The sequence below is a fragment of the Piliocolobus tephrosceles genome, chromosome 2 (assembly GCF_002776525.5).
Source record: "Piliocolobus tephrosceles isolate RC106 chromosome 2, ASM277652v3, whole genome shotgun sequence".
Lineage (NCBI taxonomy): Eukaryota > Metazoa > Chordata > Mammalia > Primates > Cercopithecidae > Piliocolobus > Piliocolobus tephrosceles.
Window position 1 is genome coordinate 117,813,415 of NC_045435.1, and position 20,638 is coordinate 117,834,052.

Genomic DNA, 20,638 nt, shown 5'->3' on the forward strand with positions numbered 1-20,638 from the left:
TTAAATATCTCTTCTTTTTTGAATCAGAGTGATCATGCTAATATCCAGTTCTGGTCTTTCCATTTTCCATGTTGACAATAGGAGAAAGACCAAGCTCTAGGGTATAGCTTGAGTCCTTTGATTGTTTGGATCCCCACTGCCTCTTTCTCTGCATGTACACCTACTCTCTTTCTCACTATAAGTCAGATAATACTGAGGAATGCTTAGTCTCATGCATATGCTAAGCTATTTCATACTTTCGTGCCTTTAGATATTTCCTCTCTTCTTTCTAGTATGGTCTTTTTTTCCTTGTCTTTTCTCTGGGGAAGGCCTTCAAAGCCATCTTTCTTCTTCATCTTATTCTTCTCTTCTTAGATACGGCCATTTCTTGACAGCCTTCCCTAGCCATTTCTACCCTGAGACAGAATGAATTCCCTCTCTCCACTGAACCTTGGATGTAGTTTGTTGATCATGGGTACTGTGTTTTGTTTGCATGTCTTCCTTCTCTACTGAAATGTTGCTCTGTGAGGCCAGGAATGAGGCCAGGTATTCTGGTTTCTAGAGTCCACATTCAGTGTCTTGGTCCATGGTAGGTCTTTAAATATAAATGGAAAGGAATAAACGATTAATGGTCAGAACTCTTGGAGATGATTTTACCTTAGCCTGAAGAAATAATGCTAAGTGGGCGGCAGGGGCAGGGGGCGGGGGAGAATTTCAGGTATGATAGCAGGTTGATCAGGGCTGTATGTTTTTTGAGTTGGGGAACCGAGCTTAAGGCAGGCCCTTGTCTACTGCATCCATGAAAGCTAAGGGGAGGGAATACGTGTGCGTCACGTGCTGTCTGGGGTTTGGCAGAGTGGAGACATCAACGCTGATGGTGCCCAGATCCCGGCACTTAACAGCAGACCCCATAGGTTATTAAAGCTGAGAGCCTATCTAGGAAGATTAGCTGCAGGAAATGCTTTAACCACAGAGCAAACAGGCAGTCGCTTGATTAGTGTCTCAGACATGGTATGGCACTGTGGTGTTAGGTTTCCCTCTGAACCATTACTGGGATATTTGAGATCTGGAGCTTCAGTTCTAGCCTGACCTTGCATTTGATTTCCGAATCCATACATCAGCAATGAGCCTTGTTTGCTTCTCTTAGACTGCATTTCCAAGCAGTGAGTTTTGTGTCCCCTGTTTTTGGACATCTGAAAAGGATGCTGAGAATTAACCCATATGGTGTTTGTTTAGGTGGGAAATCCTAAATAGCTTCTGGTACGAGGAGAACACAGTAGCAAATATATCTTTACGGTAATGTGTTTTAAATCAAAAGGGCTCCATATTTTCCCCTGTGTTTGAATGTGACATTCTTGATCATTCCAGACCCACCTGTCTGAGAACACAGGAATCAAAAACAGGAGTCACTCTCGAATTTCACCTCTATTTAATCCATCACAGAAACATACTGGCTTTTCACTGTATATATATAGAAAACCACACCAGGACATTTAAACAAAGTGACACAGATCATCAGCAGATCAACTGGGAATGACGGCTCAATCAAACAAATGTTATGTTGAGAATTTCCAAAGGGCAGCTCTCACAGCAGCCAATCCAAATTTGTTTAGTATACATGAGTTAGCCGCGTAGAAACATTCACTGTGTTGCATGCCAGATGATGACTTTTCTAGGTAAACATCCATTTAGCAGCATATATCCATCCATGAAAGTGTTGGCATGATTTTGATCTATTCTTTTGGACTCCTGAAATTATGACTTCATTCCACTCCTAGCCAAGTACCAAACCCACACATGAACCATTTAGGTTAAAAAAAGGAGGTGGGAGCTATACACTTATTTCAAAATGTAATATAATCATTTAAAAGGTAGGAGAAACTCCATAAAATTGACAGGCCATTTCACTTTTCTGACAAGTAATAAAGTAAGCATCATTAAAATGAATGTCAAATTTCAGGGTAGGGAAGCAGCAGGGAAAATACCTACCTTGTTCTTGGTATTTGGAATAGAATGTGGAGTATTTATCCTACCTCAGTCTAAACTTGGAGACATTCCTTTTTTGGGTAATGGGTTGGGAGTTTATTTATAATTGGAATTTCATAATCAGATCCCAAGTAAGAACATTTGGATTCTTCAGAAAAGGGCATTTATTTGTCTTATTAATTCTTCTATTTGAACAATTTACTCTTCTCTTTTAACAGGTGTCACTTAAAGAACAAAAAACTGTATTGAGCACAGTCTTCAAGTCCAAAACAAAAAAGCAAAATGTTGCTTTAAAAGACTCCACAAAAACATAAAACAAAACTTTCTGGCAGAATTTTCAAACTCTAGGCTCATTCTCACTGTCTGCTTTGAAATCTAGCTTGTGTTGTACAAGGTTTAGCTCAGTACTCTGGTTTATTTATCAAAGACTTCTCTTTCTGATTCTTTTCAACTAGAAAATTCTCACTGCTGGGGGCACATTTGCAAGCAGCAAGCTTGAGAATTCTGTTTCTGGACCAAGGGGTAATTATCTGAAATGTGTTGGAAGAGATCGTTGTTTTCCAACTTTAACTTCTTCTAGAAGAAAATTTGACACATGTCACTTACCTGGGCAAGCATTCTGAATGGTCAATAGTCTGCAATTCTAGAAAATGCCTCTTCCCATGGTGGCAGTGACTTTTGTAAATGAGAGCTTCCTTTGAAATCTGTCAGATTCAGAGCTAACTGAAGTACAAAGTGCAGCTTTCAAAAACGAAACTCCTCATAATTAACTTTTTTAAATTATACTTTCAGTTCTAGGGTTCATGTGCATAAAAGTTGGCTCAATTTGAATTTGAGCATCTAGTGTATTTACAGAACCTAAGGGAAGATATAAAGGTAAATGAAACACAGCCCTTGCCTTAAAGTCACTGGAAATCAAAACAAGGAGATGGATGTAAATAAGACTCACTCTAATAGCAACAGGAAAATGACGAAAGGTTATGTTTTGAGGTACATTTTATGTACTTTGTGATCCATAAAGCAAGGAACTCACTCTGGAGCTTGAGGAGATGATGAACATGGATAGTGGGAACTCTTAACAGATGAGATGACACCTAAATGGAGTCTGAAAGGGTTTCAATGTGTAAATCCTCAATGCTGCCTCTTTAGCAAGCCCTTCCATACCTGAAGTCACCACCTGCTCTTATATTTCACCCTGCTTTTTCTGCTAAGCACCTAAGACTTCCTGATGTTCTCTGTGTGTGTGTTGGTTTAGTTTCCCCCTTTACCCATCAGGCAGTAAGGTTCACAGGAGCAGGAGTATTGTTGGTCTTGCTCACTGCTCCCTCTACAGCTCTCAGAACAGTAGGAGGCCCTTACCAGGGCAGAGAAATGGAGAAGAAGATCAGAAGACTGACAATGAAAACAACACAGAGAAGTCGCATTCCACAGGATGTACAAAATAGATGGGCACATTGACTGTGACCAGTCACAAAAGAACTTTGTGAGGTCCTCAGAAAGATGTGGCTGATTTTTGTGAAGAAGGTTGAAGAACTCTAACCCTATATTTTTCTAAAGTGAATGTCAATCTTGATGACCCAGGATAAAGTTTTATTGGGAAATAAATTTAGTACTCATCCACGAACAAGTGTGTAATATGTTCTTCAATCCCTTTATCCAGATTTTTAAAATGGGATGTAGAATATTTTTCTATTTATATTATTATGTATTTGCATCCAAATGTGTATAAATGAGTGACAATCTTTAAATCCATAGAGAGAGCACTAATGTTCATGCATATAGAAATGTAATGACTTGAGTTTGCAGCAGAATAATTTTGGACCAAGTGAGGATTTGTTGCAAACAAAAGATTTTGTTTAAATATGAATAAATAACAAAGACAATAGCCTGCCATGTTTCCACACGTATTTAACTACTTCTACAATGTAAATTTCACACAGTCTCAAGAATATTATTTATCAAAGCTCATCCCAGGTATTGGGATGAACCAGAAGCTTTCAAAGTCTTGATTGATCACTCTTTGCTGGCAGTTCAGTAGGATTACACAGCCACTACAAAATCAACGGCCTGGAAGAAAATCATACAAGGCTTGGAACAAAGGCTGGAATGTTAGGTTAGCAGCTGCCTTACATTGCAGTAATACATCAATTAATATTCATAAAATATCTAGAGGCATGACCTGGTAAAAGGTCAGAATGAGCTGCCCATGACAATTCAACCTTTTTACCCCCAAAGGAATCCTTTCTACTCCTCACTTTCATATAGTAGAACTTTGGGAGAATGGTGGGTGGGGTTTGCCCATCTCTGAACCTAAATGAATTTACAACTCTTGAGAATGTTACCAAGGTCATGTCATGTATACACACTCTGGGAATATCTGTCTCATGTTCATTCATCAGCTAAGACTTAGGAGGTGTTTTTGGAGGTTCACCAACTCCACTATCGCAATGGAAGAGCAACAAGAAACTTCTTCATATTCTTTTCTTTGCCATGTGTTTCAAGGCACACATTGTTTTTGAAGTGATGGAATGGGATATTTGTGGGAGGACTTGAATTGCCTTATCCAAGAGACAGGGAAAGAGGTTAATCTTATGACTTCCCTCATATCCTGCACTTTGGGCTGAAATAATGGAATAGGTTTTCATCCTGTATCATCAAATATTGTTCATTGTTCATTGGCCAATAATGCCTCTTTCAAGTGTAAACCGTCTTCCAATGTTGTTTAGCCCAGGCTGTTTCCTGCATCATCACAGAAACTATGCCAGGGGAGTGTTGTGGAATTAGCTCATCTTTTTGTACCATGCCAATGACTATGTTGATCTTGTTTTACATTTGGTTTCAACAAGTGTTTATTGAGAGATTTATTAATAGGGAAGTGATGGAGAATGAATTGTTCATGAACCATTTCATAGTCTTTTGCTATCTGAGTGCAGGTAGACCTGAAAGACAATGACATTTTAGATCTGTCACTTAACTTAATAACTTTTGGCATTTGTATATTTCTCTAAAGCTTACAAAACATGCTCAAGAGCATCATTTATTCTGATTTTTTTTTTTTTTTTTTGAGATGAAGTCTCACTCTGTTGCCAGGCTGGAGTGCAGTGGCATGATCTCAGCTCACTGCAACATCTGTCTCCTGGGTTCATGCAATTCTCCTGCCTCAGCCTCCTGAGTAGCTGAGATTACAGGGATGCACCACCACACCCAGCTAGTTTTTGTATTTTTTTTTTTTTTGTAGTGACAGGTTTCACTATGTTTGTCATGCTGGTCTCGAACTCCAGACCTCAAGTGATCCACCCACCTGGGCCTCCCAAAGTGCTGGGATTATAGGCGTGAGCCACTGTGCCTGGCCTCTTCTGATTCTTAATACAATTTGGTGTCATATTTTGAGAACCAGTGTCATCTTATGGAAATACAAATGTGAGCCACATAGTAATTTTAAATTTTCTAGTAGCCACATTAAAGCAGGTAAAACAAAACAGGTAAAATAAATTTTACGAATATGTGTTATTTAACATAGTGTGTCTAAAATTATATTATTTCAGCATGTAATCAATAGACAAAAATTACCAATAAGATATTTTACTTGTGGTATCAAGTGCTTGAAATCTGATTTGTATTTTTAAAACTTACAGCACATCTCAACTGGAAATAGCCACAAGTCATGTGCTCCATTGTCATATATGACTCCTGGCTACCATATATGACAGCATCAAATATGGATAAAGAAACTGAGGCTCAAATACATTAAGGGAATTTTCTGGGGTTATAGAACTTGTTTGGTGGACTTGAACCCATTGTGTTCTTCTGGTTTAAACAGGAATTGGCTTGGATCTATGGTTTATAGATTATTTGAATTTCTTGTGATATTGTAAACTGATACTATAGAACAGGAAGCTGCAGATGTTATGAAAAATAATTCTATCAGGTCAGTAAGAATTCTTTATCACTAATTCTAGAAATGCCATATAATTGTTTTTTTTTTTTTTTTGAGACGGAGTCTTGCTCTGTCGCCCGGGCTGGAGTGCTGTGGCCGGATCTCAGCTCACTGCAAGCTCCGCCTCCCGGGTTTACGCCATTCTCCTGCCTCAGCCTCCCGAGTAGCTGGGACTACAGGCGCCCGCCACCTCGCCCGGCTAGTTTTTTGTATTTTTAGTAGAGACGGGGTTTCACCATGTTAGCCAGGATGGTCTCGATCTCCTGACCTCATGATCCGCCCATCTCGGCCTCCCAAAGTGCTGGGATTACAGGCTTGAGCCACCGCGCCCGGCCTAATTGGTATTTTTTAAAATAAGCTTCATATGGAATTCAGAGGCACAGCCTGGTTAGGAGATAGCTTCTATAGTTTCTGAACTCCTTAAGGCTCATTTCTGTATTCTCTCATTTTTGTATTTATTTGTTTATTGAACATTTACTATGTACCAGACAATACACTTGGTGCTGCAAAGGCACCAGTGAAGAAAACACACAGGGTCCCTATCCTCATGAAGCTTATGTTTTACAATCTACAAGATATGGCTAATTCATGGCAGGTGCTGCTGCAAATGTTGGTAGAAACAAATTTAGTTGGTAATGTTTGGTACTGGTTTACTATTCTTCTTCCTGAAGAACTTAGTAAAAGTCTTGAGAAAAGGACATAAATATGTATCATCCATGTAGAGACTTTTTGTTTGTTTTTTATTCCTTTTTTTTTTTAAAAACAAACAAACAAACAAATTTGTTTGAAGAGGTTGCAGTGTGAAGAGGACATGATATAAACTCTGAACTGATTGTGTTCGGTTGTTAATCTATCAGTATCTTGAGCATTTGGAGCGTGTGTTTGTGTACACGTACGAGTGTGTGTAAATTTAGTAGTCATTTTCGCTTTCTTCAGTGGGGCATTTTTACCGTACCTTTAAGCAGACTAAGGACACAATTTGTGTGATGCCTTTTGAACATTTATGTTTGAACTTCCCAATTTAGAGAAAGAGAAAATGGTACCAGCCAATTCCAGTAAAATTGGCTTGCTTCGGCTGATGCTTTCAAGTCAACCAAATCACACTGAATTATTGTAGTGAGCTAGAAAGATTGCTGGATCCTGGGGATTCGGCAGTGAATCAGGCACCCATCCTCCCTGCCCTCATCCCCTTATAATCTAGTGGAGTTTTGGTGGAGGGATGCTTTAATCATCTTTCATACTTGGGCTCTCTTGAATTTGGAGAGTGCATGATCTTTTTGTGACTCACCAAATATTCATGCAACTTTGTTGCAGTTGTTTATTTGCTCATTTGTTTTGTGTGTATATTTGACCTGATGTATATAATGCTGTTTCTTGGACAAATTTGTAATACACTTCTTTTCCATCAGAAAAAAGTAAATTGGCTCAGCTGGTTTTTCGTCAGCCAAGCATTTTCATTTGACCCTTTAAGCTAACTAAACTTTGAAGAAAAATGCAGATATATCCTACTCTTTGAAATGGTGTTGAGATCCAGGAGGGTTAATTTAAAAATTCATAAATCCTTTGTACTATGCAAATTAATGACCTGTAACCTTTTTTCCAGGTGACTTGTTTTGACTCAACTATGTCCAAATAAATATGTTTATTTAGAAGAGTTCAATGCTACCAAAACCTGACATGTTAAGCATCTCCTATGGCTCATAATATGTACCAGAGATGTGGACCACCCTCTGTTTTCTCATTATGTCAAATAATAGAAAGTGGAAATCACTCTAATCCTTTCTTCTGTGTCTGCCGTACCTCTGCAAATATGATAAACTCAATCCAATTAAAAGTCATTACCTCTCCAAGGCTTGGCCACAGTCTATACCCCTTTGTTTCACAATCCTCTTGATTATCTGCCTTCATCACAAGTAGAATTTCTAGCCAGCATTCACTTCAGTTTTCTCTTAAAAAAAAAAAACGGAATATCACTTTTTGAGTTGATCATTGAGGTCATTTTCTGTGCCGTTCACTTGACTCTATTTAATGTAGCCTTATATTACATAAGTTTAATCCTCCTGGGCATTCGCCTTATCTTCCCAACAAGATTGTAAGTCCTTTGAAATCAGCAATTTCACTTTATTCTTTTTTTGTGACCCCCTCATGGTGATTTACATGTAGAAGTCTTGTTGGCTAAATGATTAATGTTTTGTGGTGTATGTTGGATCATAGTTGTTAAGATGTAATGTGGTGATGAGTATTAAAAAGTTGAATGAAGTAGACATATTAATACAGTAACAGCAACAAAACAACAAAGCAACAATAGCAAAAGCCTGTTAAATCATTCTGTATTCTTAGACTTCAGGTATCTTTCCTGTCTCCAGTGGATTTTCTTAACGTTACATGCTTTCGATAGAACTATAACATTTGTAATTTTTTCTCATGACCAGTCATGGTTTATATAGATTTACATGGTTTTATCCACAATATATTTAAGTTAGCAAGAATTTTAGGTGTTTAGATGAATAAATTGAAATTTTTCTTGCATTCTTTAGCTCTGAGATTCTACAATGCTATAAAAATAGATTGAAATATCTATTGATTATCCTGAGGTTTAAGCAGTATGAGGTTAAGCAGAATATTTTATTTAACTTAATTAGCATAGCTATAGTCTGTTAGAACAAACATTTAAAGAAGGTTTATCAGAATAAATTCATAAAATGATCAGTAAAAGCACAAAAAAACCCTGAGATATTGTTTATTCTAGAGAATAACACCTGGATCTAAGTAAGAGTTATTTTATATCATGTTGATATAAGTGGACAGCAAATTATTTTATGAGTATATTACTAAATATGAAGCTCCAAATATGTGAGTTTTGGGTATTCTTTTTTACAAAGCACCTTGATGAGTGAAAAGCTCCTTTTTTTGAGATGTTTTTTCCCCCACCAAATAAATACAGCTCTCCAAATGAATTTTGCTACTTTGGCTTTTTGTTAAGTTACTTTGTTGTAGACATAGGTAGATATTATTTGAGAAAAATTCATTATCTGGTGGGTAGTGTAAGACACCAGAAGACAATAGTACTGACACTTCTCTGAGAACTCCTACTCCAGGTTGGTGCCATTCCACTGGAGGTTCCAGGGTGGTCTGGCCAGTCCTCGTTTGAAACATCACTGTTCTGAGATCCACCAGGACTGTCTCTGGTCAGTTTGGAATAACTTTCAATTCTAGCTGGAAGATAAATATTGTGGTTTGGATCATTTGTAGACTGGTGGGAATTTCGTTGGTATAACAGCAGTCCTACCTGATTCACAATAGAACTTCTGGGCTCTTTTCAGTGAAGCAGATCAAGCAGAAATACATATTTAGTTGACATGGGAACTACGCACTACTATATGCTGTTTTCTCTTGGCTTACTTTGTAATGGAAATGGGGTCATGTCATTTTAGAACCTGTTGCAATGTTTCATCATTTTATGAGTTATTTAGAAGCATCAGTGAGGGTAAATAATCCCCCCAAAATATTCTGATGCTCATATTACTAGAAGAGCTTAGTGATACTCAGAAGTAAATGTGAAGGGCAACTGCATTTCCGCCAATAATCAAAATGAGAGGTTTCTTTAAAGATTTAGTACATATATAGTTCTAATGAACCTAAGGATAGAGGTTCTATGAGACTGGAATGCCCAATTGCAGAATTACTTATACTCAACTCTTTTAACACTCAGCACTTTTCCTAACCTCATCTTAGGCCTTATTTTATTTCATTGTCACATACGTTACCGTCTATGTCTTCACTACTGAACTTTAAACTACTTGAGGGCAGACAGTTTATCTTATTCAACTCTATTTCTATCCTTAGCAAATTGCACAGCTCCAGGCACAATGTGGTATTTATTGAATAAATGTTTTGGAATGAGTAAATGAATTCAAGTCTGAGCAGTGGCATCTTTGGCAAAGATTATCACCTCAACACTTCAATCATCAAATTCCTCTTTTAATGCTAGAAAAAGATGTAAATCTGTGCACTTTTCTAGTCTATCCACAAAATTTCAATTGGAATGTGCAATGGAAGCATTCACACAAAACTACTGAAGTCTGGGACATCTGTTTAATCCTTCACTTTTCATAGTATGGAGCTCACCAAAGATTTTGAAAGTTGAATGTATATTTATTCCACAGAGGAAACTTTATCAACCAGTGCAAAAGTTTACTGGCACTAGCTGGTGATATAATGGGTAGCTTAAATCCTGCTAACTGCAAATAATTTTTCAACAGTGTTTATGATTGTGGTAGAGTTTAGTGAGGCAGAAGTACAGATAATATAAATATTTCGACAAAAGCCGATTGTACTGCAGCCATAAATAAATTAGACCCAGTTTGTAAATAAATTTAGTTTTTGCCAGCAAACATTTATAATCCTCTCTTGCTGCAAACGATAGCAATTTATATAGAAGAGGTCCTGAATACATTTTTTTTTTTAAAAGTCAGCTCGCATTAGAAGGCAGTGCCTGGTGCCCATCAAGTGTCTTAGACTGTGTGACTCAATTAGACATGAAGGATACTGTACAGACCACCTAATGCTACTAGTTATTGTACATGTTGATAATGACAGTTTCCAGAGACCATACATAGTTTGGTAGTCTATGAAGTTGTCATATTATATCATTCCCTTAAATACCTAGCTTGTGTTACCACTTAGCAATGTTGAAATTACCCCCTCTCAAATTATAAGTGCTATTTGGTGTATGTATACACATACACATAGCACATCTGTTCATATTTTTCTGCAAACATTTTTAATCAAAATATATGTTTTCTCATACTTAAAAAAAGCAAAAAACCTTCCTTTACGTTTTTCAATGACATTCTCTTCATCTCTGTGGTTTTGAATGATTTTACATTTAATATGATGTGGTATTGGGAAACTCAGTATGGGGGCCTTTAGAGCTTAGAGTGGGAGCAGAAAATTGCACTCCTTAGCAACATCTAAACTTGTTTAACACTGAAGATACTGTGATTGCGATGGGGTAGAGTTCAAGCTAAAATTAGCTAAATCAGGGAATTTTCTTCACAGAATCACTTTAAGATGAGAAATTACTGTTGTCTTTTAGTTACCAAACCTTGCACGAACAAGGACCATTGCTCATTTTCAAATAAAACATTTTGAGACGCTAACAAAATTTCATTGTTTTGGACACTCTCTGCTTCTTATCAAACCAAGAGTGTGGTTGAGTTAGTGTTCTATTGCTCGTTCATATTCCTTTTTACCGGCAAGCCATTGCTACAACTCCCTCTTCTGCCAGACATGCATAATTATTTTCTTTTCTTTATGTAAGACTCCTGGCTGGAAGAAAGTTCTTCTGTTTTGTGGTAGTAGGGAAGGGTCTGCATCAAGTCAGCTGTGAGAATGAATTTGAATTTGAACTTCCATTTACACTGTTTATCCAGTTCTCCTGCATGCCTATCTTTGTTTGCCATGTGGTAGAAGGTAGATCTCAATCTCATTTACTTTTTGATCTTCATCTTTTGGGGGTTGTTTTTAATATTTTCACCCAGAATATATTAGAATTATAGCCTCCTTGTTACAGAATGCACATCACCCTCCTTCCTTTAGCGTGTAGCTCCTGAGTTTTGGTCTCTCCTTTGGAGGCAAGAAGGATCTCTGCCAAAAGCCACCAAGCCACACTTAGGTAATTATAATAAACAAGTTGGGGCTCTCATTTCACATGCAGAGCTGAATGAAGCAGAGCTGTGGTCACAGGGATCCCAGTTGCTCCTCCATTAGCAATGGCACATTAATGCTCCCTCATGTCTCTGCCCACCTTTAAACACTTTTTTTTAAAGGAAGTAAATCCGGTCACTCTTTAGCATGCGAAGGGGTGCAGCTTTCTTTTGAAACCACCATCAACAACATAAACAAATTAGAGGTAGTAAACCACACGTTCTGCCCACACATAAACCACAGTCCTCACCAGAGGGCAGTCTACTTAATGTGAGAATAACAGCCCAGTTTTATAAGCCTCTACTGGGAATAAATTCCAGTTTCACTGGTTAGAGCAAGGTTAGGCAGCCAGAGCACAGTCTCTCCTAGGTTACATGTTGGGAGAGACCAAACCAATTCTCAGAGTATCTTTCCAGAAAATACATTTTATAAGCTTTTAGTACACCAAATTTTGACCACCTTCTGCTTTTTACTATGTAGAACTGGGATCGCTTGAGTGGAATGGACCTGGGATGAACTTGTCCAACGTGCTTATTTTATGGCTAGGGAAACAGAGACCCCAAGCAGCTACAACTCTCAGGCTCTGCCTCTCAAGGTTACTCCAGGGTTCAGCAACATATTGACGCAAGCACAACTCCATGCCAGGACTTGTGACCCTCCTGCTTTCTCCAAATGCAAATGGCATAGTTTACAATCCTCCATCTTGACCCATATGGGAGTTGTAAAATATTCTCTATACCTTCCTGATGCTGATATACTTCCTTTCTTGACAATGGTTAGTCCTCAACTAATGTGTCCAGCCCTAAACTAATGTGTTCCGTCATCAGTAAATTCCTGACTGTGATAGTCTTTTCTTAAATACCTGTTTAAACAGTAATTTAGATAAGAATGTCCCATTTGTGTGCAACAGGAAATGCCTGCCTTCTTTTAGATACGCTGGCAAATAATTACTGTAGATATGGCTGGAATACTGAAAGGCTGTACTCTGGTCATTTCAGATTGCCTGAGGAGTAACCACCCAGTCTGCTGCAGCATGAATTCAGGACGGTTCTACTTTCCTCTAAATGAATCTGAAGGAAAATCACTTTGGGGACATAGAAAGCTTATGAAAAACAAGCACATCGGGTCCATCAGAGGTTGCCAAAAGTCTCTTAAAAATTTGTACTGGCAAAAGAAAGTCAAGGCACATAGTTAGAATGTAAAAGAAACACTATCTATCTGATATGTGATAAGTCCGTTCTTACCTGGTCATTCCAGTGGATATTGGTGACCGTGGCTCCTTAACAACAGAATAAGCCAAACATTAACCAGCTCATGTTTTCCTTTGGAATAGTACTCACAGAACTTTAATGTCTGCATTAGCTGTTTTAGATTCAGTAACCAGATACCAAATGGCTTTACTGGTACCTCAAGTATAAATTTTCTAGCAATTTCTTTCCATTACCATTTGACAAAAGCTTAGTTCCATCTCTGAAGAGAAAATTTTGGAAGAGGCGAAGCCCAGTTTTTAATTGCTTAGGAGCTACTAGTTTAATTCCCAAATCATACTTAATTAGTGAAATGTCTGTGAAATTCCTAGGGGAGTAGAAAATCTCTTAACCAGATTTAAAAGCCACAGGACACCCAACAGTATGCCACAGTATCAGGAGAAAAATAAAAGTTTGCTCATTGATTTTGTCACTTATTTTCCATCCATATCACATTCTTTGCCATCTCCCTTGCTATCTTGCCTCCCAATACTTCCATTCTGAGTCTTTCTGACAGCTCTTAAATGAAATATTTTTAGGAAACACTGGGGGAAAAGTTCCATAAGGAAGACATGGAATAGCATGATACAAGGAAGTAGCAAATACTGAAAGTGCAAGGAATCTTAGAGGGTCATTCAAAAAATTCCAGTGCCAAGCCATGTTGATAGATTATTTCCAAACATAATGGTGTCTAGAGACACGGGTTCTACAAATTCAGCCCAGTGTCCAAACACTCCATTTACGTCTCTTTTCTTCTCACTCCCCTCTGGAGTGGGACATGCTAAAGACTATGTCCTGGCCGGGCGCAGTGGCTCACTCCTGTAATCCCAGCACTTTGGGAGGCCGAGACGGGCGGATCACGAAGTCATGAGATCGAGACCATCCTGGCTAACACGGTGAAACCCCGTCTCTACTGAAAATACATTAAAAAAAAAAATGAGCTGGACGCGGTGGCGGGCGCCTGTAGTCCCAGCTACACGGGAGGCTGAGGCAGGAGAATGGCGTGAACCCGGGAAGCGGAGCTTGCAGTGAGTGGAGATCGCACCACTGCACTCCAGCCTGGGGGACAGAGCAAGACTCTGTCTCAAAAAAAGAAAAAAAAAAAAAAAAAGAAGAAGAAGAAGCTAAAAAAAAAAAAAAGACTATGTCCATCAACAGTTCCCATTCCATTCAATGTCTCTGTTTCTAAGCCTGTAATTCTGCACTCTTGCTACAGTCTTCTACAGCTTGTTTAAGTCAGTTTTCTGGAAATTCATTTTCCCTACTTTTACTAGTTTCCTTTCTTCAATTCGTTGGTATCTTAAATTTCATTATCTTGGGGCCATTCTCATAGAAGATTTTGCTGGCCAGTTCATAGCCTCCTTCTTTGTTCTGTTTGTGCATCTGGCATTAGTTGAGCTCCACCCTTTTCCCCAAGCCCAGCACGTGTTTATTCACTGTGTTGCTGGTGCAGAAGAGCTGGCTCCCGAAGCCCTCTGCTTTCTCACAAACATGCCTCTGTAACTGCTCTGGAATTGTCCTAACAAGGGAAGAAGAGCATGTCCGGTTTTAATTTTGTAAGGAAATTGATGTCTTCCCCCTCCCTTCCCTGCCACACTGTTAGCAGGCATCAGCTCATGGACTTGTGCTTATGTGCTCACGTCCTACCAGGAGGTCCCTAGTGGGGCTTTGAGGTTTGGCCGAGCCTGCCCTCCTCCTAGAGCAGGGCACACATCCTCTGCTCTCAGCCACGTGTAATCCTTCCTGTCTGCTTGCAAGTTGGGCACAAAGTACTGGTGCTTGGGCCCACCCTCTTCTTTAGTAGCAATTAACCTTTACTACAGAGCTTCCTTTGAAGTTTGCTCATGTTTTTATTACAAAACTGCAAGGAGGAATATAATGGGGGGAAATGTCTAAATTTCTGAGTTACCTAATCTGTTCAATTCCCTAGTTGAGCTCCTCTTGGCAGTTGTTTCATGTAGTTATGATCTCAACCAGTCTGCCCGAGATCTCAAATCATGTTTCTGTCTCAGCCTATTTTTAAGATTAGGGAGGTATTACCCACACACCCCTCTACACACACATTGCAAATACACATGGATGTGTGTATTATATGCATATATGTGTACAGTTGAGTATAAATAATTAACTTCTTACTTCATAACTACAGAAGTCTTACTTTATAGTCAAACTATGTATATATGCTCTTAATAAATATTAAACATTTTAGTTGCTGAATATTTTCTATCAGTGAACTAATGTGAAGAGTAGAGAGAAAAATTATTCATGTTACTATCACGAATGATAATGCTGAGTGATAAGTATTATGATGGGCATTAATGGTGAAACTCAGGATTTTGAATGGCATCTGCCCAGATTTGCAGTTAAACTAGACAGAAAGGCCAAAAGAAACAAATGGTGAGTTATATAAAACCCACAAAAAGAGAAGGCATTTAGGCCAGCCTTGCAAATAAGAACCAAAGAATTACGAGTGAAATGGCATTTTTTTTTTTTTTTTTCCTAGCCTGCCGTTCACGGGCGCTCAAATAAATGAAATAATTTTTTTTTCTGCTTTTCACTCAGCAGTAAATCACTCATTGGTAATCCAAGGTTGGTAGAAAAGCAACTATGAAACTCAAAGAAAATTCAAGAGAATCTTTTTTTCCGTTCTGTAGCTGAGGACTTTCTAAGAAAAATGTAAAAATCACAGAAGAAATATAGACTTAGTTCCATAAAAGTTAAAAAAAAAATTGAAATACCAAATGGCAAATTGTCTACTGGGAAAATTTAAAATACGATATCCAAGGGCTAATTTATTTATCATTAATACGACAGACATAAAAGCCTAATTAAAAGTGGGCAAAAACAATGAACAATTTGCAAATAAAGAAATTTGAATGACAAATAAGAATATTTAGTTTCTGTAATCAACTGAGATGTGAATTAAGCAGTAATAGATAATTTTCTGCATTAAAAACAAGACAATAATAATTGACAGTATAATTTGTAGGAGTGTAAATTGCGATACACTTTCTGAAAAGCAATCTGTCAATACCCACTAAGTTTTCTCATAGGAATCTAACCTAAGGAAATTGAAATGGATGAAAATAAAAATTTATGTTAAGGAAGGCTCATTTTCATGATATTTATGATATCAGAAAATTAGAAGCAACATAAATAAAATCCATGGAAATAGTTCAGCTATTGTGGATTCACATAATGGAATATTATACAGCATTAAATGTAATTTTAGAAAATAGTAAAATATACAAAAGCAAGTGATTATAATAAACTATAATCAAGTGAAAAAGTAAAAAACCAAACTATTCACACATTATGGCTACAATTTTGATAAAACTAACAAACTTTAAAACATATCTTTAAGGATCAAAAAACAAGTTGCCTAAGAGTTAAAGGGAGGACTGGGTTTGGACACCCAGCTAGTCTCAGCTGACTTTGGTTCTATTGAATATCAGGTCCTACATCTGCAAAATGGAAGATTATTCTTATCATCATTTTCTCACTGGATTGTTTTGAGCATTAAAATGAGAAAATGTGGATACATCTATGAAAGTTACTAGTATTGATATTATTTCTGCAATTTCTTCTCTTTGAAGATTCTGATATGTTTTCAAAATGGAATACTTTTCAAGTGGAAACTTATGGTAGTTATTCAAAGACACATATAAATAAATATTATATAATCAAAATGTGGCCTTTCCCTTGGTCTCTGAGGAAATTAGAACACTTAAAATTTGAACTGAAGAGGTTGATTTCCAAGAGCAATTTCCCAAATCATTTGTCTCAAATCCAACAATATGCTTGTCTTTCTTTCCTCACTCAGTTAATGGCATGCCTAAAGGATGCATGAAGCAAATTACAGTAGCAGACAGCTCAGCTCCAAGAAGTTACAAGGGTTATTTATCTTTATGGGACCACTGATATATATGGCACTTCTTACCTGATACTTACCTATTGTAAATGTGCCCAGTCTGTCAGTGTGATATCTGAGAAATGCTTTAATTAACTATAGTTATAGCTGAGGGAAAGGATCTACCAATTTTTCCCCAATAACAGAGATTTAATGGGGATATGATAATTGAAGTAATTTATCATTTAGATGAAATGTTTTAGCAGCTTTTTGGATAGCTCTTGGGTAACATATATGGAGGCACTTGTTTATTTTGGTTTATACAAATATTCAATGTGGTATGATAAACTGCATTTGCTGTTGAAAATTTCATAATGCTAGATTACATTGAAATATTGTTGCGTGTTTTGATACATAAAACTCAGCAGTTTAATATTTTCACTTTTGTCATCACAGCCATTTTTATATTTAATTTGGATGATACTAGATTAAAAGTGGCTTGAAAACAAATTGCCTGCGCTTGCATGTATATTTAGTGCTTGCATATGGATGAATAGGTCCATGAGTTCTTGTTGAGTTGCTTGACCTATATAAGTTGTTCTTTAGGTTTAATTGTACATTTTTGTCATTGTAAGCAGATTGCATTCAGGCTTTAAGTTCAAATTCTTCTGTGCAGCTGCCTGGGCACACATGTGTATTTTGTCTCCACAGGAACGGAAATCTAAATGCATTTGCTTAGATTATGCATTGGGAGAGTTTGTGGGTAATTCAGAGGTCACTGTATAAGCTATGCCATTGGGAGGGCACAGATGGGCTTGTCATCTCTATGCTTTTTTTTTTTTTGACACAGGGTCTCACTCTGTCGCCCAGGCTGGAGTGTAATAGTGTGATCTCAGCTCATTGAATCCTCTGCCTCCTGGGCTCAAGCAATTCTTGTGCCTCAGCCTCCAGAGTGCTGGGACTACAGGCATGCACCACCATGCCCGGCTAATTTTTTGTACTTTTAGTACAAAAAATTTAGATGGGGTTTCGTCATGTTGCCCAGACTGCTTTCGAACTCTTGAACTCAGGCAATCTGCCTGCCTCAGTCTCCCAAAGTACTAGGATTACAGGCGTAAGCCACCACACCTGGCCTCTATCATTTTTTAAAGATCACTTTCATGAAACTGAAAGTATGACTGATTTGACTCTTTGAGGAAGTAGGGGACATTTTACTGACCTTTAATAGATAATTACTGGTGGAATACTGTTCTATTTATTTTGGTGCCTTTTGGTTTCCTCTTGCTTACATGGACACATTTACAGAGTACACAATGTTTTACAACTTGTATTTCTCAAGAAAAACAAAATTCTAACAATGGGGGAGAAACCTCTTTCAGAATAACTTTGCATTTGCAGTAGTAAGTGTTATAGTTCTGAAGAGATGTTTTCCTAGGTTTTTACATGTGCTAAGACCATTAGTGAGCTTTTAAATATGAAGTTGAAGTGCAAAACCTCCCTGAAGGATAAAATTAGATGGACTTTTCAAGTATGTTTGGACCTTAAAGTATACTTCTCTGATAATATTTCTTTGGAGAATTATTTTATTTTATTTATTTATTTTTTTTGAGACGAAGTCTCGCTCTGTCACCCAGGCTGGAGTGCAGTGGCCGGATCTCAGCTCACTGCAAGCTCCGCCTCCCGGGTTCACACCATTCTCCTGCCTCAGCCTCCCGAGTAGCTGGGACTACAGGCGCCCGCTACCTCGCCCGGCTATTTTTTTGTATTTTTTTAGTAGAGACGGGGTTTCACCCTGTTAGCCAGGATGGTCTCGATCTCCTGACCTTGTGATCCGCCCATCTCGGCCTCCCAAAGTGCTGGGATTACAGGCTTGAGCCACCGTGCCTGGCCTGGAGAATTATTAAAATTGTTTCCTTTGATGTTGGGTTTGGAGAAAAGTTGGTAATTCATCATGTTCTATTTCTATAGGTTTAAAGGTGCTTTGTAGGATCAAAAGTTTCCTATACTTGGTAAAAAATTATTGACTTGGATTCATAGTTTAATAAAATGATATGTTAGATTAATTATATCTTTAACAAGTATTCATTAAACACCTATATACGGATCACTTGGACAATTCCGAAAAGGTGAGAGTCCTAACGTCTCCCATCACGGACCTATTTCCTAGTTGGGAACTAAACAGTCATACACATTAAACCCTAAGCAGCAATGCATGGTACTTGATTGCCAAACCGAGGGATGAAATTATGTAATAATTCAAGGAAGGGAATACTAGTGTTAAATGGGATGGTGATAGGACCAGCTAGAACTTGACCCAGGAGGATGGCCAGAAGTTTGTTGGGCAGTGGAGCAGAGAGGAGTGACAGGCAGGAAGAACTGAAGAAGAAATGCTCACTGAGCTCAGAAGAGAGTAGTAAGCTTACTCTAGCTTGGGAGTTCCCTTTGAGGACCATTGAGAATCAGATGGAAAGGAAGAATGGTTTCAAAATGACAGAGATTTTAGTCCAAGCCTAAGAGGTTTATACTTTACCTGTAGACACTGAGATTATTGAAGGCTGTCAAACAGGAAAATAGATCTGCCAGGAAGGTAAACTCAGCAGTGTTAAATAGGCTCAGTGTTGATGGATAGTGGAAAGAAGCTGGAGGTTGAGACCCATTTAAAGGACTATGAAAATATTTAGGTGTGAAAATGTGGATTTGAAAAAATTGGATGAAGGTTAGAATCTTGCAAGAACATACAGCATTTAGTGACTGAATAGTTTGGAAGATAAAGGAGAGAAAATGGCTATGTTATTTTAAAGCGTCAAACATGGATAATTAAGAAAAAGATAGTATTCATAGTAGAAAGAGGAAAGTGAACAAGAGAATCAATTTGAGGGCAGATGATAAGGTGCAAGATTTTGGACATGCTGAACTTGAATGATAATGAGCTTGTATGTTGAGAACCTATGTCCCATAGGTATAAGATTGGGTTCTGGAATTCAGTTGTATGCTTAGTTTAAATGGCATTATCTTAGTGTTTGAACCAAGAACCAAGCACCTCATTAAACAATACTTTTGCATGTACTATCACTTTACCCTTCACAAAACTTTAAAAGACAGGAGTCATTACTTGATGGGCAATTGCTAATGAGTGTTATAGTTTGTTGCAATAATGAATCTGAATAATGAAGGTCTTCTATCTTCTAGCCCAGTAAACTCGCTTAGAAGACTTTAATTTATAGAACTGCAGGGTTGCTAGTGTCTTAAAGGTCACCTAGTTTAATCACCAACTTGATGCTGAAATGTCTCCACATCATCCTTAACTTGTAGTTATGCAGGCTATAGTAGAACCCTGATCATGCAGCTGGAGGCAACCCATTTTACCTTTTTTCTTTTTTTTGAGAGGGGCTTTCACTGTCTTGCCAGGGTGGTGTGCAGTGACACAATCATAGCTCACTGCCGCCTTCTCGAGCTCAAGCAATCCTCCCGCCTCAGCTTCCCAAGTAGCTGGGACTACAGGTGAATACCAGCACATTCAGCTAATTTTTCAAAGTATTAACCTTTGACTAGCACAACTGAAGTCTGTTTCTTTGTAATTTTCACCCGTTTTTCTTAGTTCTTTCCTCGAAGTTCTATGAATCAAACAAATCAGGTATGACTTCTGATTTGTAATCCTAGCAGACAAGAAACATGTGTTCATTTGCTTTAAGACAACTGAAATCCCCATTGACTGGTTTCATAACCATCCCCATACAAGTTTCATAGAGGTCTTAAGGTCTCACCTGGTCCACTCGTTTACTTCAAGTATGGTGCTGTGCTGCTTTGGGAGTCCTCAGGGCCTCGGTGCTCAGTGCCCTGTACCCTAACTCCTAGCTACCCAACCCTGCTGTCTACTAGAAGCTGTTGCCACCTCCTCAGATGCTGCTCCGTAAAGATGAGCAGTACCCC

At 38.1% G+C, this 20,638-nt stretch overlaps 1 protein-coding gene across 4 annotated transcripts in view; it reads left to right on the forward strand.

The window, feature by feature from the left end:
• MECOM (MDS1 and EVI1 complex locus) overlaps positions 1-20,638 on the forward strand; it is a 606,399-nt gene that overhangs the window by 281,291 nt on the left and 304,470 nt on the right. The window lies entirely within an intron of this gene.